The sequence below is a fragment of the Micromys minutus genome (assembly GCF_963924665.1).
Source record: "Micromys minutus genome assembly, chromosome: 15".
NCBI classification, from domain to species: domain Eukaryota; kingdom Metazoa; phylum Chordata; class Mammalia; order Rodentia; family Muridae; genus Micromys; species Micromys minutus.
This window is the reverse complement of record NC_137984.1, coordinates 18,467,973-18,489,570: the sequence shown is the minus strand read 5'-3', so window position 1 is coordinate 18,489,570 and position 21,598 is coordinate 18,467,973. Positions and strand designations below refer to the sequence as shown.

The following is a 21,598-nucleotide window of genomic DNA, read 5'->3' as shown; positions in this document are numbered from 1 at the left end:
CCGGCCCCCGCCACCCTATGGCGAGAGGGCGCCCCCTCCTCACCCGGGCACCAGCGGTGGCGGTCGAAGGAGCGGGACCCGCAGCAGTGGCCTCGGGCCCAGGGCCATCATGGAATTAGTTCGCTGAGTGACCCTTCGGCCGCAGCTGTGACCGCCGGCCGGGTTTGCCCTCTTCTCCCTCCTCAGTCGGCCCGGCCCTGGTCCCACTCCGAGGATCGTGAGGTGGTAACGCCCCCCCACCCCATGACCCCGCATCACCACTGTGAGGCCTACAGCTCTGCCTGGGAGGAGGAGGAAGAGAAGGTAGCTACATCAAGCTGGGTGGCGGGCAGATCCAAAGGGATATCATGAAGTTTCCAGGACCTTTGGAAAACCAGAGATTGTCTTCCCTGTGGGAGAGGGCAATCTCCAGGGAAACCCAGTTGTGGAAGGTGAATGTGCGAAAAATACCTACAAATCAGAATGTTTCTTCATCGCAGAGAGATGAAGTAATTCAATAGTTGGCCAAACTCAAATACCAGTTCAACCTTTATCCAGAAACATTTGCTCTGGCAAGCAGTCTTTTGGATAGGTTTTTAGCTACAGTAAAAGCCCATCCAAAATATTTGAATTGTATTGCAATCAGCTGTTTTTTTCTGGCTGCTAAGACTGTTGAAGAAGATGAGAAAATTTCAGTGCTAAAGGTATTGGCAAGAGACAGTTTCTGTGGATGTTCCTCATCTGAGATCTTGAGAATGGAGAGAATTATTCTGGATAACTGAATTGGGATCTTCACACAGCCACTCCACTGGATTTTCTTCACATTTTCCATGCCATTGCAATGTCAACTTGGCCTCGGTTACTTTTCAGTTTGCCCAAACTGAGCTCGTCTCAACATTTGGCAGTCCTGACCAAGCAGCTACTTCACTGTACGGCCTGCAGCCAGCTTCTGCAGTTCAAAGGATCCATGCTTGCTCTGGCCATGGTTAGTCTGGAAATGGAGAAACTCATTCCCGATTGGCTTCCTCTTACAATTGAACTGTTTCAGGAAGCACAGATGGACAGCTCCCAGTTGATCCACTGTCAGGAGCTGGTGGCATATCACCTTTCTGCTCTGCAGTTTTCCCTGCCTCTAAATTCCGTTTATGTCTACTGTCCCCTCAAGCACACCCTGGTGACCTGCGACAAAGGAGTGTTCAAATTACAACCCTCCTCTGTCTCAGGCCCAGAATTCTCCAAGGACAACAGCAAGCCAGAAGTGCCAGTCAGAGGTCCAGCAACCTTCCATCTTCATCTCCCTGCTGCCACTGGGCACAAGCGTACCTCTGCCAAACGGAAGGTGGAGGAGATGGAGATGGATGACTTCTACGATGGGATCAAGAGGCTCTGCAATTTAGACAGTGGCTCTGAGAATGTGGGTTCTGTGTGTGGCACTGATGTATCAAGGCAAGAGGGCCATGCTTCCTGTGCACCTTTGCAGCCTGTTTCTTCTGTCATGTAGTTTCAGGTGTCACCTTTCAGTGCACACCAAGGCTGACTACTTGGGGTGAGACTGGAAAACCAGGAAAAGCTATAAAGAAGGGCATGTGCTTTATCAGACTGAAGTGAGCCAGGAAAAAAGAAAAACACTTATTCTTTTGTGTGTTACTTACAATTCGAAATAATTTAATATAAAGGCATATATTTATATGTGTCTCAAGATCCAAAATATATTTTAAAGTAAAGCAAAAATTCCTTGTACTGTATCAGTTCTACTTTTTTGTTAAAATGTTTGCCCCATATCCAAAAACAAACAAAGAAGATCAATGTTTAGGAAAAGTTGCAGGCTCACAGCTAGGAACCTTATCCCAGTGTCCTCACTTTCCTCTTGCCTTTTCTTGCCTCAGTTGAATACTTCATACGTTGTGTGCTTCTTGATCTTTGTATTCTGACTTCACTGTGTTCTGACACCCGCCTGTTCTTTTAAAGTAATTCAGTAAGCAAATTGTTCTGTGTGGCAGCCATGTCTAACCCAGGGTTCAAGTATGTTACTTTGAAAAGGGCACTATGACGCTATCCCCGTGAATCAGCAGCAATTGAAAATGTTCTCTTACTTTGTGTGTCTTATTTCAGTTTTCACTTTAAAAAGATTACTATTGTCATTCTGTCCATCTTGAGCTTAAAAAAATGGCATGTAATTAGGACATTTTAGGTATTTTTGACATTTATATAAAAGAATTTCTGATAAAGTTAATATATGAAGGTGCTCACCAAAGAAACATGTATGTAACATATACGTAGACTTTTATAACTGATCTGTTTTTGCTCATTTATAATCAGTAGAAGCAACTGTCTAGATATTGGGGCAGCCCTGATTTGAGTCCATAACTTATAATTGAATTCAGCACCCTAGTTTTATATTACACTATTAGCATTTCTCTTGATAAGGAGTTATCAAGTCTTTTCCCTGATTCTGTTACTTTGATATCCCTCAAGTTTCAGTGTCTGGCCATGAAACACATTAGTCCCCTAATAAGAATTTTAAATTAGTCAGGGAAGGCTATCAAAAGCAGTTACAGACTGTCCACACCGTCCAAAAACAAGATACAGCAGAGGCTCACCATTTAGCTCTGCCCCAGGGAGCCACTACTGCTAAGATACCAACTGCCTTACCACTAAGGTGGTTGACTGACCAATCCATTTGGATTGATCAATGGTCTATGACAAAAGAAAAACAACAGGCATTGGAACAGCTACTGCAGAAGCAGCTGGAAGCTTAGCATACAGAGGAGTCCACCTGACCTTGGAATCCTCTAGTATTTGTCATTAAAAAAAAAATCTGGCTACAGGAGAATGTTGAAGATTTCAGAGCAATTACCAAGATTATTCAGCCAATGGATTCCCTGCAGCCTGGGATTCCACTGCCTTCTTGGTTGCCTAAAAAATGGCCTGTCCTAGTGATTGATCAGAAACTTTTTTTTCCCAACTGCTCTACATGAATTTGATAAGGAAAGGTTTGCTTTCTCAATTTCTACCTTTAACAGAGGTCACGCAATAAAAAGGCATTATTGGAAAGTCCTGCTGCAAAAAACATTCAATAGCCCTACATTGTGCCAGAATTTTGTGCAACAGCCATTGGAGATGATTCCCAAACAATTTCCCCAATCCATTATTTATCAATATATGGAAAATTTACTATTGGATGATCCATATAAATATCATGGAAGAAATGTTTGATGAAAAAAATAAAACAAACAAATGCAAAAACCTTGCCTTACGGAGGATTTGCAAATTGCCCCTGAGAAAATACAAAGAGGGGATTCTTTTAATTATCTAGGGTATAAAAAAGTCTGCAAAAGGACAGGTCACAAAAGTTGCAAATCAATAGAAAACAATATAGGACCCGTAATGAATATCAGAAACTACTGGGAGATATTAACTGGCTGTTGTCTGGGACTTGATTGGTCACTAAAAAGCTAAGCAATTTATTTTAAACCATACAATATGCTATATTTAAACAGCCCAAGGAAACAGTCAGCTGAGGCTGAAAAGGAGGTAACTTTGGTGAAAAGAAACTCGCAGGATACACATGTAGATCATTTTGATCCAAAGATGGTCTGCATCATAGTTAATTTTCCTTCTACTCATCCCCCTACAGAAGTTCTCATGCAGAGGGAAGATTTCATCTTACAATGGATATTTTTAGTTCATCAACAGAGTAAGAAAGTAAAAACCTACACTGAGAAGGTCTCTGAGTTTATAATAAAAGAGAAAAGGATACTTCGACAATTAGTCTTAATGGATCTGGTTGAAATTAGGGTTCCTTTTACTAATGCAGGAATTCCATCCTTATGGGCACAAAATGAACACTGTCAAGAGTATGCAATAATGTCTTGGGAGAGATTAACAACAACAACAACAACAACAAAAAAAAAAAAAAACAAAAACACAGAGCTTCAGTCCAAAAAAAAAAAAAAAAAAAAAGAACTAATTGGATGTTCTGTCATATAATAAAGGGAACTCCAATATCTGGAGCCCCTATATTTTGTACTGATACCAGTAAATGAGGAAAGGAAGGCCATAAATCAGAAGATGTAAGGTGACTGAGAATCCCTATAAGTCACTTTAAAAATCTGAATTATATGTAATACTCATGGTATTCTCTGATTTTCTTTCTTTTTTTTCTTACAACTTTATTTTTTTTTTAAAAAAGAGGTACATGTACAGATTTTTAAAAGAATTTGGCATAAAACTATATGAATATATTTTTGTCAGTATTTGATTTTTTTAAAGTTTTGATAGTATACATTGAAATCTTACTAGTTACCATAAGCATAAAATACATATAGATTAAACATAATGAGTTTTAAATACCAAAAATTGCTACAAGGCTATCTTCTTAGCTTTTGAGTTATTAATGATTTAAGATCTAGGTGTACCCCACTCTGAGTGAGTGCTATACACTTGTTGTTTTTTCTACTAAGGAATGAGGCTTCTACAATTTGGCCTTTCTTTTTTTGAGCTTCATATGATCTATGAGTTGTTTCTTGGGTATTCAGAGCTTTCTGGGGCTACTATCCAATTATCAGTGACTGCATATTATGTCTGTTCTTTTGTGATTTGGTTACCTCACTCAGGACAATATTCTCTAGATACAGCCATTTTCCTAGGAAATTCATAAAGTCATTGTTTCTGATAGCTGAGTAGTACTCCCTTGTGTAAATGTACCACAATTTTTGTATCCATTCATCTACTGAAGGACATCTGGGTTCTTTCCAGCTTCTGGCTATTATAAATAAGGCTGCTATGAACTTGGTGGAGCATGTGTCCTTATTGTATGCTGGAGCATATTATCAGATTTTCAAGTGTCTCTTAATATAATAACTGACTTAATATGCAGAAAGGGTTCTTTTATACATATAGATTGTTGAACCTTTTCAAGATGATTCCGAACTGACTTCACTATACATTCAGCTCCAGTAAATGATCAGAAATAGAAGTTATCTAATATATATAACACACATAAGAACCAATGCAAATATGCAGGGCCCTTTGGCCCAAGGTAATAATGAAATTGGCCAGCTATAGTTAGGAAGTGTACTAGAGGCTTTGAATTCATTTTTTACCCATGGTAACAGCAAAGTTTTAAAGACAGAATACTGTAATATCACTTGGCAAAAAGACAAGAAAATTGTGAAGCAATGACTTCCTTGCTCACTGTTTACCCAAATTCCATTCCCTAAAGGAACTAAGGGAACCCAAAGAAATGACATTTGGCAAATGATTATCTTCCATTTTACAGAGTTTGGTAAAATGAAATATGTGAACCCTACTATAGACACATATTCAGGATATCAAAGGGGAAACTGCCTTGTCGTCAGAAAACGCTGATTCTGTAATTACGTATTTCTTAGTAGTTATGGCCATTATGGGAATACCAACTGAAATGGACAACTGTTCAGTGTATATTTCTAATAAGAGAAAGCTGATTTTTACATATTATAATATAAAGCATGTTTAACGCATATCACACAATCCTACAGGACAAGCGATTGTGAAGATCGCTTATCTAACTCTAAAGCAGATGGCTGATGAGCAAAAGGGGACAACAAAAACCCAATGGTAGGTTGCATAGTGCTTTATTGACCTTAATTATTTTAAATGGCAATGAACAAAACACCACAGCTGCTGAAAAACATTGAATTTTGCAAAAAGCTAATGAAGTAACTCAGCATGTTTATATTAAGGATATTCTGACATCATAATGGAAAATAAGAACTTTGTTACGCTGGGCCATGCCTGTGTTCCTGTCAAGTTGAAAAAAATCAGACATGAAAAAGGGAACCTTCTGAAGACCTTGGCAGCAGAGAAGAAAAGGGAGACTAACACAATCAACAAAATCGGTGATGTATATCTGGTGATGTTTATGTCAAGAGACAGTTCTGGATGCAGCAGAGACTAAAATGTCTATACACAGTCAATAACACTTATTGGGTACAAATTTCTCATGACTTGCTATTACACGTCATCCTTTAAGGTGGCATGTATACAAAGATATGTTGCAGTTTGATTATGTGATCAAACTAACCTGAAATTGTGGAGAGCATTTTTGGCACCTCTGATCAGTTGGTGGCGGAGTAATATTAATTTTTCAGGACACCTTGAAGCTGATCATAGGCAGGAATCTGGCTTCGGTGCTATGCACAGAAAGAGCTGGTATTAAGCACACTGGCATTCATAGCTCTAGGCAGAGCCCCTGGGATAAGGCTATAAGGAAGTACATAGATGAAGAGACAAAGATATCCCAAAACAAAACTAAATTTACACATTACCTGAGCACAAACCCAGCACTACAACGAATTACAGGTGGAAAACCCAATACAATGTGGGGAACTACATTCTAGTAAAAACAAGAAAACTCCTAAGCAAGAAAACAAAAAGGAAAAAGACACACAGGAACAATTCAACCTACAAAAATAATAATAGCAGGAAACAGCAACCACTGTTCCTTGATATCTGTTGACATAAATGGACTCAACTCCCCAACAAAAAGATATAGGTTATCAGACTGGATATATAAACATAACCGAGCAATTTGCTGCATACAAGACACTCATCTCAGAAAGAAAGACAGACACTATCTCAGAGTAAAAGGTTGGGAAAAAAGCTTCTTCCAAGCAAACGGCCCCAAGAAGCAAGCTATTCTAATATCAAATAAAGTAAATTTCCAACCAAAAGTTATCAAAAAAGATAAGGAAGGACACTTTTTACTCATTACAGGGGAAATCTGTCAGGAGGAACTCTCAATCCTTAACATATATGCTCCAAATACAAAAGCACCCATATTCATAAAGGAAACCCTATTAAAGCTCAAAAAATACATTTTACCCCACACAATAATAGTGGGAGACTTTAATACCCCACTCTCACCAATGGAAAGATCATGGAAACAGAAACTGAACAAGGACACTGTAAAACTGGCAGAGACTATGAACCAACAGGAATTAATAGATATCTACAGAACATATCATCCTAAAGTAAAAGAATACACCTTCTTCTCAGCACCCCATGGCACCTTCTCGAAAATTCACCACATAATTGGACACAGAACGAGCCTAAATCAATGTAAGAAGATTGAAATGCTCCTGTGCATCCTTTCAGATCATCATGGTCTAAGGCTGGTCTTTAATAACAACAAAGACAACAAAAAGCCCATATACACAAGAAAACTAAACAATGCTCTATTAAACAATAGCAGAGTCAAAGAAGAAATAAAGAAAAAATTAAGGATTTTCTAGAATTCAATGAAAACGAAAACACGCCATATCCAAACCTATGGGATGCAATGAAAGCAGTGCTGAGAGGAAAACTAATAGCTCTGAGTGCTTCCAAAAAGAAACTGGAGAGAGCATACACTAAAAACCTGACAGCACAGGTGAAAGCTCTAGAACAAAAGGAAGCAGATACACCCCAGAGGAGTAGATGGCAAGAAAAAAAAAATAAAACTTACGGCAGAAATAGACCAATTAGAAACAAAAACAAAAAAACAAAAAAACATTTAAAGCATCAACAAAATCAAGAGTTGGTTCTTTGAGAAAATTAACAAGATTGATAAACCCTTAGCCAGACTAAGTAGAGGGCAAAGAGAAAGTATCCAAATTAACAAAATCAAAAGGAAAGTGGAGGAATAATGACGGAAACCGAGGAAATTCAAGAAATCATCAGACCCTACTACAAAAGCCTATACTCTACAAAGCTGGAAAATCTGGAGGAAATGGATGAATTCCTAGACAGGTACAAGATACTAAAGTTAAACAAGGACCAGGTAAACCATCTAAATAATCCCATAACACCTAAAGAAATAGAAGCAAAAAGCCTCCCAACCAAAAAAAGCCCAGGTCCAGATGGGTTCAGTGCAGAATTTAATCAGACATTTATTGACGACATAATACTCTCCAAACTATTCCACAAAATAGAATCAGATGAAACACTACCCAACTCATTATTTGAGGCTACAATAACTCTCGTACCTAAACCACACAAAGACCCTACAAGGAAAGAGAACTTCAGACCAATCTCACTTATGAACATTGATGCAAAAATACTTAACAAAATCCTTGCAAAATGAATCTAAGAACACATCAAAATGATCATTCACCATGATCAAGTGGGCTTCATCCCTGTGATGCAAGGATGGATTAATATACGGAAATCCATCAATGTAATCCACCATATAAACAAACTCAAAGAAAAAAACCACATGGTTATCTCACTAGATGCTGAAAAAGCATTTGACAAAATTCAACACCCCTTCATGTTAAAAGTCTTGGAAAGAACAGGAATCCAAGGCCCACACCTAAACATAATAAAAGCAATATACAGCAAAACAACAGCCAACATCAAACTTAATGATGGGAAACTTGTAGCAATCCCACTAAAATCAGCGACTCCACAAGGATGCCCACTCTCCCCCTACCTATTCAACATAGTACTGGAAGTCCTGGCTGGAGCAATTAGACAGCAAAAGGAGATCAAGGGGATACAAATTGGAAAGGAAGAAGTAAAAATATCACTATTTGCAGATGACATGATAGTGTCCTTAAGCGAACCCACCAATTCCACCAAAGAACTTCTACAGCTGATAAAAAATTCAGCAAAGTGGTTGGATATAAAATTAATGCAAAAAAATCAGTATCCTTCCTATATTCAAAGGACAAACAAGTGGAGAAAGAAATTAGGGAAAAGATACCCTTCACTATAGTCACAAAAACTATGAAATACCTTGGTGTGACTCTAAGTAAGCAAGTGAAGGACCTGTATCACAAGAACTTCAAACCTCTGAAGAAGGAAATCAAGGAACATCTCAGAAAATGGAAAGATGTCCCAAGCTCATGATTGGAATGATTAACATCTCAAAAATGGCCATCTTACCAAAGCAACCTACAGATGCAATGCAATCCCCATCAAAATTCCAACCCAGTTCTTCATGGAATTGGAAAGATCAATGTGCAATTTCATATGGAATAACAAAAGATCTAGAATAGCGAAATCCACCCACAACAACAAAAAAACATATGCGGGAATCACTATCCCTGACCTCAAGCTATATTACAAGGCAATTGTGCTAAAAACTGCATGGTACTGGTATAGAAATAGGCACGTGGATCAATGGAATAGAATAGAAGATCCAGAAATGAGCCCTTACGTATATGGTCACCTGATTTTTGACAAAGGAGTCATAAACATTCAATGGAAAAAGGACAGCCTATTCAACAAATGGTGCTGGTCCAACTGACACTCAGCATGCAGAAGAATGAAAATAGACCCCTTCTTATCTCCTTATACAAAGCTCAAGTATAAGTGGATCAAAGATCTCCACATTAAACCAGGTACACTGAAACTATTAGACAAGAAAATAGGGAAAACCTTAGAACACATAGGCACAGGAGAAAATTTCCTGAACAAAACACCAATGGCTCATGCTCTAAGATCAAAGATTGACAAATGGGACTTAATGAGATTGCAAAGTTTTTGTAAGGCTAAGGACACTGTCAAGAAAACAAAACAGCAGCCAACAGAGTGGGAAAAGATCTTTACCAAGCCCACATCAGATAGAGGCCTAATATCCAAGGTATACAAAGAACTCAAAAAGCTAGACAACAGAGAATCAAACGCTATTAAAAAATGGGGTATAGAGCTAAACAAAAAGTTCTCAATTGAGGAATATCGAATGGCTGAGAAACATCTAAGGAAGTGCTCAACATTCTTAGCCATCAGGGAAATGCAAATCAAAACAACCCTGAGATTCCACCTCACACCAGTCAGATTGGCCAAGATCCAAAACTCAAATGACAACAGATGCTGGTGAAGTTGCGGAGAAAGAGGAACACTCCTCTATTGTTGGTGAGGTTGTAAACTAATACAATCACTCTGGAAATCAGTCTGGCGATTCCTCAGAAAATTGGACATAGTACTACCTGAAGATCCAGCTGTTCCACTCCTGGTCATATACCCCAGAGACACTCCAATATACAACAAAGACATGTGCACCCCAATGTTCATAGCAGCTCTATTTATAATAGTCAGAAGCTGGAAAGAACCCTGATGTCCCTCAGTAGATGAATGGATACAAAAATTGTGGTACATTTACACAATGGGGAACTACTCAGCTATCAAAAACAATGACTTAACTAAATTCTTAAGAAAATGGTTTCATCTAGAGAATGTCATCCTGAGTGAGATAACCCAGTCACAAAAGAACAGACATAATATACAGTCACTGATAATGGGATACTAACCCGAGAAAGCTCTGAACACCCCAGAAACAACTCACAGACCGTGTGAGATTCAAGAAAAAATAATAATAACCATTTGGCTCAATCCTTACACACCAAGAAAACTTTGACTAATTCCGGTTACATCCTGTTTTACATGTACTTTATTCTCATTGTAACTAGTAAGACCTTAATGCACAGTATCAAACCCTTGGGGGGAAAAAAAAGCCAAGCACTGACAAAAATGTATTCATATACTTTTTTGCAAAAATGCTTAAAATTTGTTCATTTACCTTTGCTTTTTAAAATAAAGTTGTTCAAAAAAAATTAAAAGGGGGGGTGAGAAAACTCTATACTACAAAAAAAAAAAAAAAAAAAAAAAAAAAAGATCTGTGATCAGCCTTATTCACAAACTCAACCCCATGCTCCCATGAGAAACCTGTGCACCTCAGAAACTTCCTTTTCCCCTGGAAATAAACATCCTTAAATCATGGAAAATTAACAGGAGTTTTGTTTTAGTTTTGATATCTTTACTTAGTTTTTATAAAAATTCTCTATATGTAACCTGATCTTGAACTTGTTCTCTAAGCCTGGATGTGCTGAACTCAGACTTCCACCTTCCACTCTCTCCTGAGTCCTGAGCTTAAAGGCATGGGTCACCAACAGGCATTTAAATGTTGTTTTTATGTGTGTATGTCCCAGTTTGCGTGTGTGTGTGGCCTGTGTGTACACACAGGAAAGTGCCCACATGCATGTGAATGTATACTAATTAAGGTAACAACTGATTTTCAGATGCCCTGGAGGTGGAGTTACAAGCAGATATGTCCCACATGATAGAACTGAACTGTGGTCCTCTGGAAGAACATCGGTTCCCTTAATGACTACTCCATCTCTTTAATCCTAATGAAGTATTTCTGAAAGATGATCCTCATGATGACTTTCCTACTGGCTCTAAACCCTTTGTAAAATTTATAAGGCAAACCAGGGAAGTACAGCTGTTTACGATTTTAGCAATTATAATTTTAATCACTTAGACAGCAAGGCCATTGTCCTGTAAACCTACATTTTGACTCAAGGCCTCCTGTAGCAACATTAAGAGAATCTCAGTAGATTTTATTTATTTATTTATTTAAAAAATTTTTAAGACTGAGGGCACACCTGTTCTAAGATTACTATGTCTCTCAAGGAAAAAGAATTCAAGGGCTGGAGAGATGGCTCAGGGGTTCAGAGCACTGACTGTTCTTCCAGAGGTCCTGAGTTCAATTCCCAGCAACCACATGGTGGCTCACAACCATCTGTAATGAGATCTGATGCCCTCTTCTGGTGTATCTGAAGACAGCTATAGTGTACTCATATAAATACAATAAATAAATCTTTTAAAAAAAAAGAATTCAAAGAACTTAAGATATTAATCAAGAAAAAAGTACTGAAGAGTAACATGCATCCAGCTCTGGCTAATGCTAAAAGCAGAATCAGCTTACAACAGATTTTGCATTGCATATAAACTGAGTGAATCTTAGGGAAAGGAGAATGGAACTCTAACTGCTTAGGCAGATCAAAGATGGATCCAGCAAATGTATTCCCAGAAGAATTATTAATTATGACAGTGTACTAGTACAGCAGATTATTTTTCAGGGTCTGGGTTCAATGGCAAGGGATTGGGAAAGGAGAAGGAAGGAAAGAGAAAAGCTGGGGTGGAGAAGGCTTACACTACCTATGACTAAGTCAAGCAAGATTCTTAAGAAGACTAGCATCTTGTATATTTCTTCCTGGGTGAATAAAGAAGGAAACGGGGGACTTCTGTGAATACATCAGAAATCATCATATAAGGATACAAACACTGGAGGTGGTTAAACAAACAATGCTGCCTAAAGGGAACACAAGGTATAAAACGAACATTACTTGCCAAGCCCAGAGGGGCCTTGAAACTGATAAGGAGAGACCCAATTAGTGGGAAGAGTTGGGTTCTTGGGAACAGAACATACTCCTCTCAAAATACCCTGACCCCAGAACATGACCAACTCTCCCACGTATATCCAAGGTTTTGGAGAAGGAGCTTCATTTAATCTCTAGACCTCAGAGTCCTAGAGAATGCTCCCAAGGCCTAGGTTCTAGGCTGTTACTGGGTCTTCCATGAATATTCCTGCATTGAGAAGGCACTATGGTACGTTCTTTCTCCATACAGAAGGACTTCAGGGAAAAGCCTTGATTTAACAGACAAGTCCTCAATTTTTTTTTTTTTTTTTTTTTAGTTCTGTGACCTTATTCCCCATTGGGGCAGACCTATGCTTTTCTCAAGATGAAAACTGGACTTCATTACACACTAGTCCTTAATGTTGATTGTGATCTAGTAATATTCTCTTGTGTAGTTTCTTAGGCATTTGCCCTTTAATATGGGATTTGGTATAGTTGCCTTTTTTCTTAAGGTATGGAACCATATATCTAAACAATTCTGGTGAACAAATATGTTCATCCTAGCTCTAATATCTAACAGGATGATTAACATCTTATGAATTTTGCACATGTTATACTTAGCCCTCCATTAGCTAAATTCTACTTCGTGTGACTCAGTATCTCGTAATTGGCAAGTCCTTTCCATCTCCAATGTCTTCTACATCACAGCTTAGGAAAGGAGTGCAGCCAGAAAGATCTTATTTACTAACTCCAGCAAATGAACTCCAAGTGGATCCTATGAATAAATGTTCAATACAACATGCACGAATTCTAGAGGTGGTGGAGAAATATGGTTTTCTGAATTAGCCTCAGGCTGTCCTCTGATGCACAAAAGGCATGATGAAGCTGAACACAAAGATTCTTCTACAAACAGCTCCTGTTCAAATGCTCTGTACAAGTACAGCACACAGTAAAGTTATTCAGAGCCCATCACTTGGGGCCTAGGATTTGCAAATACCATAAAAGACTTCACCTGAACTTCTGGACACTAGCTCTCACTGGAACCCAGGTGTGCCCATGACACAGGCTGACCCCGAGGCTCACCAACCCACTCCTCCCAAGGCCGCCGAGGTTCCTTGCTCACCATTTTACAATATCCAGGGTTCTAAGTTGTTCCTGCATCCACCACAGCTCTGAGTCTTAGCGCAGAAGGTAATCACCTACTCAGCTTCTGAAGCAATGCTAAAGCATGGCTACCCGAAAAGCCCGCCCACTCGGGCATTGCCTTGCAGTCTGCCTCTATGTCCTGATTGGCTGTTCACAATGAGTGACAAAAACGCCATCCTTTAGGTTTTCAGTATACTCCAGAGACAAGCGCGTTCTTTCCAGGGGCTCATTTCTGTCTCTGCATAGACCTTTCCCAGACCTCGCGAGATCTGGGAATTGTTTACTACACAGCTGGGTGGGGGGCGATTCTCCTGACCACAGGTGGAATAGAGCCCACAGCTAAGGAGAGAAGTCGAAGAACAAAATATTTGTTCTGACCTTCTAACTGAGGTCTGATGAACTGAAGCTACATTAACCGGGCAGTCAAGGGTACTTCAAACAGTCCAGACAGAAAGCAGGAAGTAGATCACCAACACAATGATGGGTCTTTCTCCCACCAAAAGGATGCATAATGGCTCATTCCAATAGGAGATTTCTTCCCGAAATTGAGTTCAATTATCTAGACAAATAAATCATAATAAAAAGTATTATCTCCTAGATAATTTGAAAAATCAGAGAATATCTTTTATTGACTTTATTGTTAGTGTTAATGTGCCAAAACAAAACAAAAACATTGTATCAGTCAAGGGTCTCTAGATGAATAGAACTGCTAAAGTGAATATCTCTGTACGGGAATTTTTAGAGTGGCTCACAGCCTTTGGTCCAGATGATCTAACAAGGGATGTCTGACAAGTAAAAGTTGAAGAATCCAGCAGTTCAGTTATAAGCTGGATGTCTTACCTGATCTGCAGGGTACAGCACAATGCAAAAGAAGGAAGCTCGAAAACATTACTGACTGAGGGGAAGGACTCCACCCATACAAGACTGAGGCACCTAAGTTTGGCAGTTCTAGAAGGTAAAATAAAAGTTCCTGATGGGGATGGAGACATAATTTACTAAATATCAGCACACACTGTTGCTTCAGAGGGCATAAGTTCAGATCCTACTAAGTACTTCTGGCAACCTAAGACTGCATGTCACACTTGCTCTAGGAAAAGAACCTGCCGATCATAGTGTTCTTCATGTGAACCTTCATTCAGGTGTACCTGTGAACACACACACACACAAATACAAAATAAAAGTTAAATAGATAATATATGTTTATAAGCAATTCGTATATATTTAATATATATTAAAGAAAGATAACTGAATAAGAATCTGGGGACTAAAGATGTAAGAAGTGTTCCTCCATGGCCTCTGCTTCAGTTCCTGATTCCAGATGCCTATGCAGTTTGAAAGTGTCCAGCACATAGTTTATGATCATTAGAAAAATAATAGACCACTGAGATTCTGGGCATTTCATTCCATATATTTGCAGGAGAAAACTACCTAATATTCCAGTGAACTTGGGTGGAAAGTGAGGTTGTACAGGGTGGCGGTGGGGTGATACACAAAGATGGCTCCTTCTTATCAGAGAAGGGGAGAGGAAAATGGGGTTGAGTATCAGGATCCTGCATGAACACAGAATCAGAGTTCTCATCTGCAAACAGGGACATCTGGAAGGTGGGTAATAAATAAACACAGACCACTTTTGAGGTGCAAACTGACAGGCAATGTTACAGGGTTTAAATTTTATCTTCTCTCTCTCCCTCTGCTCTTTCTCTCTTGCTGTCCTGCCCACAGCTTGAGGCTGCACACAGCCTGCATTTTCTTGAGCTCTCTGCTACTCTCCTTGGTGTTTTTCTTTTCTGGAACTTCCATACTCATACATCTCTGTTCCTTCCCCATTCTTTCTCACAAACACACTCTTCATGAGCACCTTACACATATCTCACACACACATTTTCCACACACACCTCACATTCTTTCCTCAAACACTCTTCACATGCTATTCACATGCTCTCACTTTGTCTACCTCTCTGATTCTCTCAAACAGACACAAACACACACATACACACAAATACACACATAAACACACACACACACACACACACTCTCTCGAGCGCGCCGTAAAAATGTGCTCTCTCTCTCTCTCTCTCTCTCTCTCTCTCTCTCTCTCTCTCTCTCTCTCTCTTTCTCTCTCTTCCCCCAATAGTTTATTTCATCTCCTAAAGTAGGCTCACGATAAAATGCTTACCCTAAATGGAATTTATACACCCATCACTAAAATCTATCAATACTACAGGAGGAAGAACAAAGCAGAAGTCCCCAGTATATTGGAGAGGCCAGTACCATGGGATGATCACCAAGAACGGCAGCATCAGTGGAGTGGATCAACGTGGCCTTGGAGTGCTACAGAGAGCAGAGCTGGAGAAATGAAACAACCCCTTTGGAGGAGCCCAGAATGTCTTCTGTGGATCCCAGACATTGAAAGAAGCTCCAACATTGATGTTTCCTCAGAATTCCTAAGATTTTTAAGACGCCAGATCCAGAGGATATCTGCTGAGGAAACCTACTAAGAAGTAGTGCAACTAGCCCAGGGGAAAGAAGTTTGTTGCAGTTAACAAGGATGAAAAAGGAGATGTAGACCTGAAGACTGATTTGACATAAAACATGGAGATGCAGAGTTTGAAGTTTGTGCAGCTGTTTTCCTGTCTTGCTTTGCAGATTACACTAAAATGGTTGAGTGAATCTCAGAAGAGACCTTGAACTTTGGTCTTTAAACATTGCTGAGACTGCTATAGATTATGGGGTCTTTGGAAAATGGACTAATTGTATTTTGCATTGTGGTATGTTTATATATGGCCCACATAGACTCGTGGGGGCCATGGAGTGGAATGTGGTGCTTTGTATATGCCATGCCCAGAAAGTGGCAGGATTAGAAGGTGTGGCCCTGTTGGAGTGGGTGTGTCTCTGTGGGTGTGGGTTATAAGTCTCCTATTGCAGCTGCCTGAAAGTCAGGGTTCTGCTGGCAGCCTTCAGAGGAAGATCTAGAACTCTCAGTTCCTCTTGTATCATGTCTGCCTGGATGCTGCCAGGTTTCTGCCTGGATGATACTGGACTGAACCTCTGAACCTGTAAGCCAGTCCCAGTTAAAACTGTCTTTTATATGACTTGCCTTGGCCAATGTGTCTATTCACAACAGTACATCTCTAACTAAGACAAGAAGTCAGAGTAACTGAGGAGACCAGACATAGAGACCTAAAACAAGTAATGAGAGGGAGTACATTGTTATCCTAATTCAGTCAAAGATATATTCAAGGATAGAAACCAAACTTTCTGGAAAGTGGGGTGTGGTGATCTCTCTCTCTCTCTCTCTCTCTCTTTTAATATTCATGCCACACACAGAAAGGTTTATCAAAATCACCACTAAACACATGCTTGTTTTTTTCTTTTTCCACTTTCACAAAGGATTCAGAAAACTTTACCAATCATGAACAGTCAAAATGAAATATCTTGATCTTGACAAAGTGTATGTTTAACTGTAAATTGGATATAGATATAGAACATAAATTTTCTCTTATTCTAAACAAAATATCAGTAAATATAATCCTAATGAGGTGAAGAAATGTATTGTACACATTGAATTTTTTTCTTGTAAAGAATAGTGCACGTAGAGCTGCTTATTGAAATGTGGGTGGGTTTTTTTTGGCTTTTTATTGTTTTGTTGCTTTTTTTTTTTACAAAAAACTATATGAATATATTTTTGGTCAGTACTTACTTTTTTGGCATTCTTGAAAATATTTTTATTTTAAGTAATGGAAAGGTGAGAGATTGCTATTTTGTTTTACTGATGTTTTTAACAAAGAACATGAATTGATACAAAGATATGACTAATTATAAAATTCACCAAAATGCAGTTTAGCTGTCCAGCTCATTTCAGCTGGAGCCATGCAGGACAGAGCAGGGAATGCTGGGCGCCGGTCACACCTCCTGGGGGATCTGTGGCTCTGTGACCTGTTCACTTGATGACTTTTCATTATGGCAAATGTTCCAAAGGCCCGGGACAGCGGCTCACACAATCACTTTCCCACAGCAAGTGTGTGTCAGACACAAAGTCACAGTCTGGCAAGTGTCGGCAGGATGTGAAAGCACCTCGGTTCTCAGTGGAGTGACTTAGGGTTGGGGGCAGCAGCAAGAAGAGACACGACAGAATAGGCAAGAGGCAAACTTCTGTTTCTGCTTCACTGGGCTTCATTTTCAATGCTTCAAATCTTTCCAGATTTTTTTATTTTTTGCACCAAAGAAAGCATCAATGCTTTTCATCCTGCTCTTGTCGACTTTAGCCAAAGCCTTCTGAGCTGCAGTCATTTTGCTATTTTTCTTGCCGGTCTTCAAGTCTTTAGAGTTAAACTTAGTGTAATCTTCTTGTGCTTCTACTGGCTCAGCTGATAACTTTAATTTCTTTAATGGAGGGTTTGGCGATGAAGCTGGGAGTTCTGGAAGCTTCAAGAACCTTGACAAAGCATCACTTAATTCTTTAGGGATGTAATCAGAGATCAGACCATGGGTATATCATACGTAATCTTCTTCCTTGTCCTTGGAAGCCTGAGTACCAGAGAAATATGCAGAGGACTGTACCCGGGCTCCAACACTGACATTATTGGCTTTCAGTGCTGCCAGTTTGCTTGATCTTCTTCTCCAGCCACTCCAGTGTCCTCTCTGGGCTGTACTTATAGTACCTCTTGCTGTTCACTTCTTTTTCCTCCGTCACATGCCGAAGGGACTTCTTAAGCCCAGGAAATCTCAGTAGCAAGGTGCAATCTGGAAACATGTCATCCACTACAGCCTGATCCAAGTGCTGATACTTCCCCTCTTTGCCAGCCTTAATGAGATAGTGAAGGAACAGAAATAAAGGATCCATGGGTGTTGCAAAGTGGAGAAGGCTCCCTGACTGAACGGACTGATTGATAGACCAAGAATGGTGTTTTTCTTTGAAAACCTTTATTTCAAACAGCTGCTGTAGACACATATCAATTAAGTAAGTGGCTCCTTCCCGAGTGCGGGTTGGCCAGCTTTATGAACAGGAGGCCGCTCTTCTTCTTTGAGGCATCTTTTAAATATTCTGGAAGTAGGAACACTAGCTGCCTGGAGCCAAGTCCCCACGGTCCCGGCCTCCGGCCATGTCGCACGCCGCCGGAAGTGGCGCGGAGGGGCCCGTCAGCCCGGGCCACCAGCCTGCCTTTGTTTCCGGGCCTGCCTGCTTGGCTTCCTCTTTGAAATCTGCGGGTCCTCTTGGTGGCGGAGAGTGTGCAACTCCGCGGCTTTCTCACTCTCAGCCTGCGGGCACTGCACGTGGGTGTATTTCACACATTGAGGTTACTAATGCATGCGGGCAGTCTTCAAATTGGGCTTGGGCCAATTTGGTAGTTAAGGTAATTCTTTGAGACACAACCCAAAGTATGTTTATAACTTGGGGTTCAAAATACGAACTTGTAATTTAGGATACAACTTTATATGGTAACTGTAAGGAAAAGATGACGGGGCACCAATGAAAGGAAAAGTCACTGAAAGGAAAAGTCACGGGGCACCAATGTTGTGAAAAGATAAAGATCTGAGTCACGGCACCAATGTTAAGGGAAGGATGAAGAGAGTGGGGGGCATATGGCCCATGGAGGTGCGGCGAGGCCTGGGGGCAAGGGAGATGCCTCTGGGGGGGGGTCCATGTTGGGAATCCCTTCCCCCTGAGGCACCAGCCACACACCGGTATAGTACAGAATAGAGTTTATTCAGGTCATGGGAGAGTTAAGAGAGGCAGAGAGAGAGAGTAGAGGAGTAGAGGCTGGCCATGAGAACTTGGATGGAGAAGGGGGAAGGGAAGGGAAGAGGAGGGGTAGGAGTGGGAGAGCAAGGCTGCAAGGGCATAAGAGCAAGAGCTTTTTTTTTTTTTTAAGATTTGAAAGTATGCATTGAAAATTTGCTAGTTACAATGAACATAAAGTACATATAAAACAAAACGTAACGTGGAAATATTCAAAAATTTCTTCGTGTGGAAAGGTTAAAGATGATGCTTTCTAAGTACCGAAGATTGCCATAAGAGTGCATTCTTACCTCTTGAATCATTAATGATTTAAGGTCTACTTGTAGCACACTCTGAAAGGGGGTTATAAACTGAGTGAACTTTTCAGCTACAACTGGTAGCTCAAACTCTCCCATTTTTTCCTTCATCCTGGGATAGTCATACCTGCACAATTTTTAAAATTCTTCATCTGCTGTCTCAGCTACTTTAAAACAAGTGAAGCTTCCCTGAATCTCAAGTTCTCTGTGAAAGGCCAGGATAAATCCTGACCCTCTAAAAGGTAAACTTAAAGGGCCCCTAGCAAGTAAAGTAGAGCCAAAAATGTAGGGGAGCCAGTTCTGCAATTCTATTCTTCTATTCCCAGAACTAGCAGACCATAAAGAATTTATGGCCTTAAGGTCAGGGTGACTCTGTTTCAGAAACTGACTGACCATAAAAACATAAAAGTTAAATAACACATTATAAACAATCTTGAGAAACTGGATGTTTCCCTTTGAATTCTTCAATGGTATTTTTGGCATTCTCCAATGATGTACTCCCTCCCCGATTGGGTTGTGGCTTTTTCCTTTAAATACCCCTTCTCCCAGCCCCTCAGGGTCAGACTCCTCTACTCCTGTGTGGGATGCAAGTCTTGACCCCAGTGCACTGGTTCTGTTACTGTCAATTCTCATCAATAAACCTCGTGTAACTGCAGCAAGGATGGTCTAATGAGTTCTTGGGGGGGGGGTCGTGACATCCTGAGACTTGAGTGAGGGTCTCCCCATTCTGGGAGTCTTTCATCTATTAGAACATAGCCATCCAAAAATATATTTATGCCTTCTCAATCACAATCACATTCATCAAAATATAAGTGTGCGGAACTAGAAAAGGGTTAGGCAGCAAATGGAGGAATTGATTCTGTAATATGTATTCTGACAAATAATATATAGAGCAGAAGACAACTGTGCTGTAAGTTTAGTCATGTTATTGTGCATACTTACATACATAATAATGACTAATTCTGAAACCTGACGTGTGGCTTAAACTTTTGAAGTAATGGGTCAGCATGAGTCCATCTTAAGATTAAAAGTTATCTTGTTCCTTGGTGGACTTACAGTTCTGTCAATTTGACAGGAGCTAGAGATATCAAAGAGAAATGAGAAAATGTCTCTATAAAAGCTAGCTGGAAGGCAATTTTTCAGTTATTGATCAACAGGGGGGGGGATCCTAACACATTGGAGCAGGTGTTATCCCTGGAATGATGGTCCTGGATTGTATAGGAAACCAGCTAAGCGAGTCAAGTGAACAACCCAGTAAGCAGAACTCTTCCCTGTCTCCAGCATAAGCTCCTGCCTCCAGGATGCTCTCCTGTTAGAGTTCCTGTCCTGAATTTCTTTGGGGAATGTAGAAGCCATGTGGGTCAGTAAGTAGAAAAACCTTTTCCTACACCACTTGCTTTCTGGCCATGAAATTTTGTTACAGCAATATAAACCACAACAAAGATACAAGATCAAAATAAATTCATTTTTGCTTTTATAAAACAAGTTTGACCATGGCTTGACCCATTTTACAAAACTTGACATGTTCTATACCCCATTTCCTAACCTCCACCATAAAATAAGAAGTCCTGCCAAACAATAAAAGGTTCTCCCAAGGTCCACAAAACCAATAACTAGGAGAATGTCCTAGGTTTGTAGTATTTGGGGATATGTAAATGCCAATATTCTCTATATTCAAAACACAGTTTATCAAACCGGTTTTAGGGAGCTATCCCTGACTGATAGAAAATAAGTCTTGCATATTTTGACCAAAGTGTTTGTTGAGTAACAGTCTTTACTCTGATTTATTGGTATTAACAGTGTATCAACTCTCATGAAATAAAACTGAAATTTGACTTAGTCTATAAGGTCCTTGAATTTTTTAGATTTCTTCCTATTTTAAGAGTTGAGACTATCCATTAATGGAAGACAGAAAGTTGTGTGAAGAAGAATGCAGGTCTAGAAATGTCCTGAGAACAGATGTCCACTGTTGCCAATAAAACCAGACCTGCACATGCACTCAGGCCCAACTTCAGTCAGATTAGCCGACTTTGCATTTAGTTTAACAGTTGCTGGAATTACTATCAGTCAGTCATCATTGTCCTTAATGCTGTCTAACATTTACACAGTTGTGCATAGCCTATAGGCACAGCCATGTGGTACAGTGATCACATGTCTGGTAGGAGATGTTCCTTACAAATCAATCAGGAACCAACCACTGTGTTACATCAAAAAATGAAGTGGTCAAAGAAAGACTGACTCCTTTGGACAACATTAAATACATTAAAAAC

At 39.9% G+C, this 21,598-nt stretch overlaps 2 pseudogenes across 2 annotated transcripts; one reads left to right on the top strand and one right to left on the bottom strand.

Moving 5' to 3' along the window:
* Positions 1 to 303: 303 nt before the first annotated feature.
* On the top strand, positions 304 to 1,055 carry LOC308430304 (cyclin-I-like; annotated as a pseudogene). Its single transcript has 2 exons — positions 304 to 837; positions 890 to 1,055. The product of its transcript is annotated as a cyclin-I-like (transcript).
* Positions 1,056 to 17,471: 16,416 nt separating this feature from the next.
* Positions 17,472 to 18,396, bottom strand: LOC308430303 (ribonuclease H2 subunit B-like; annotated as a pseudogene). Its single transcript has one exon. The product of its transcript is annotated as a ribonuclease H2 subunit B-like (transcript).
* Between the last annotated feature and the right edge of the window lie 3,202 nt (positions 18,397 to 21,598).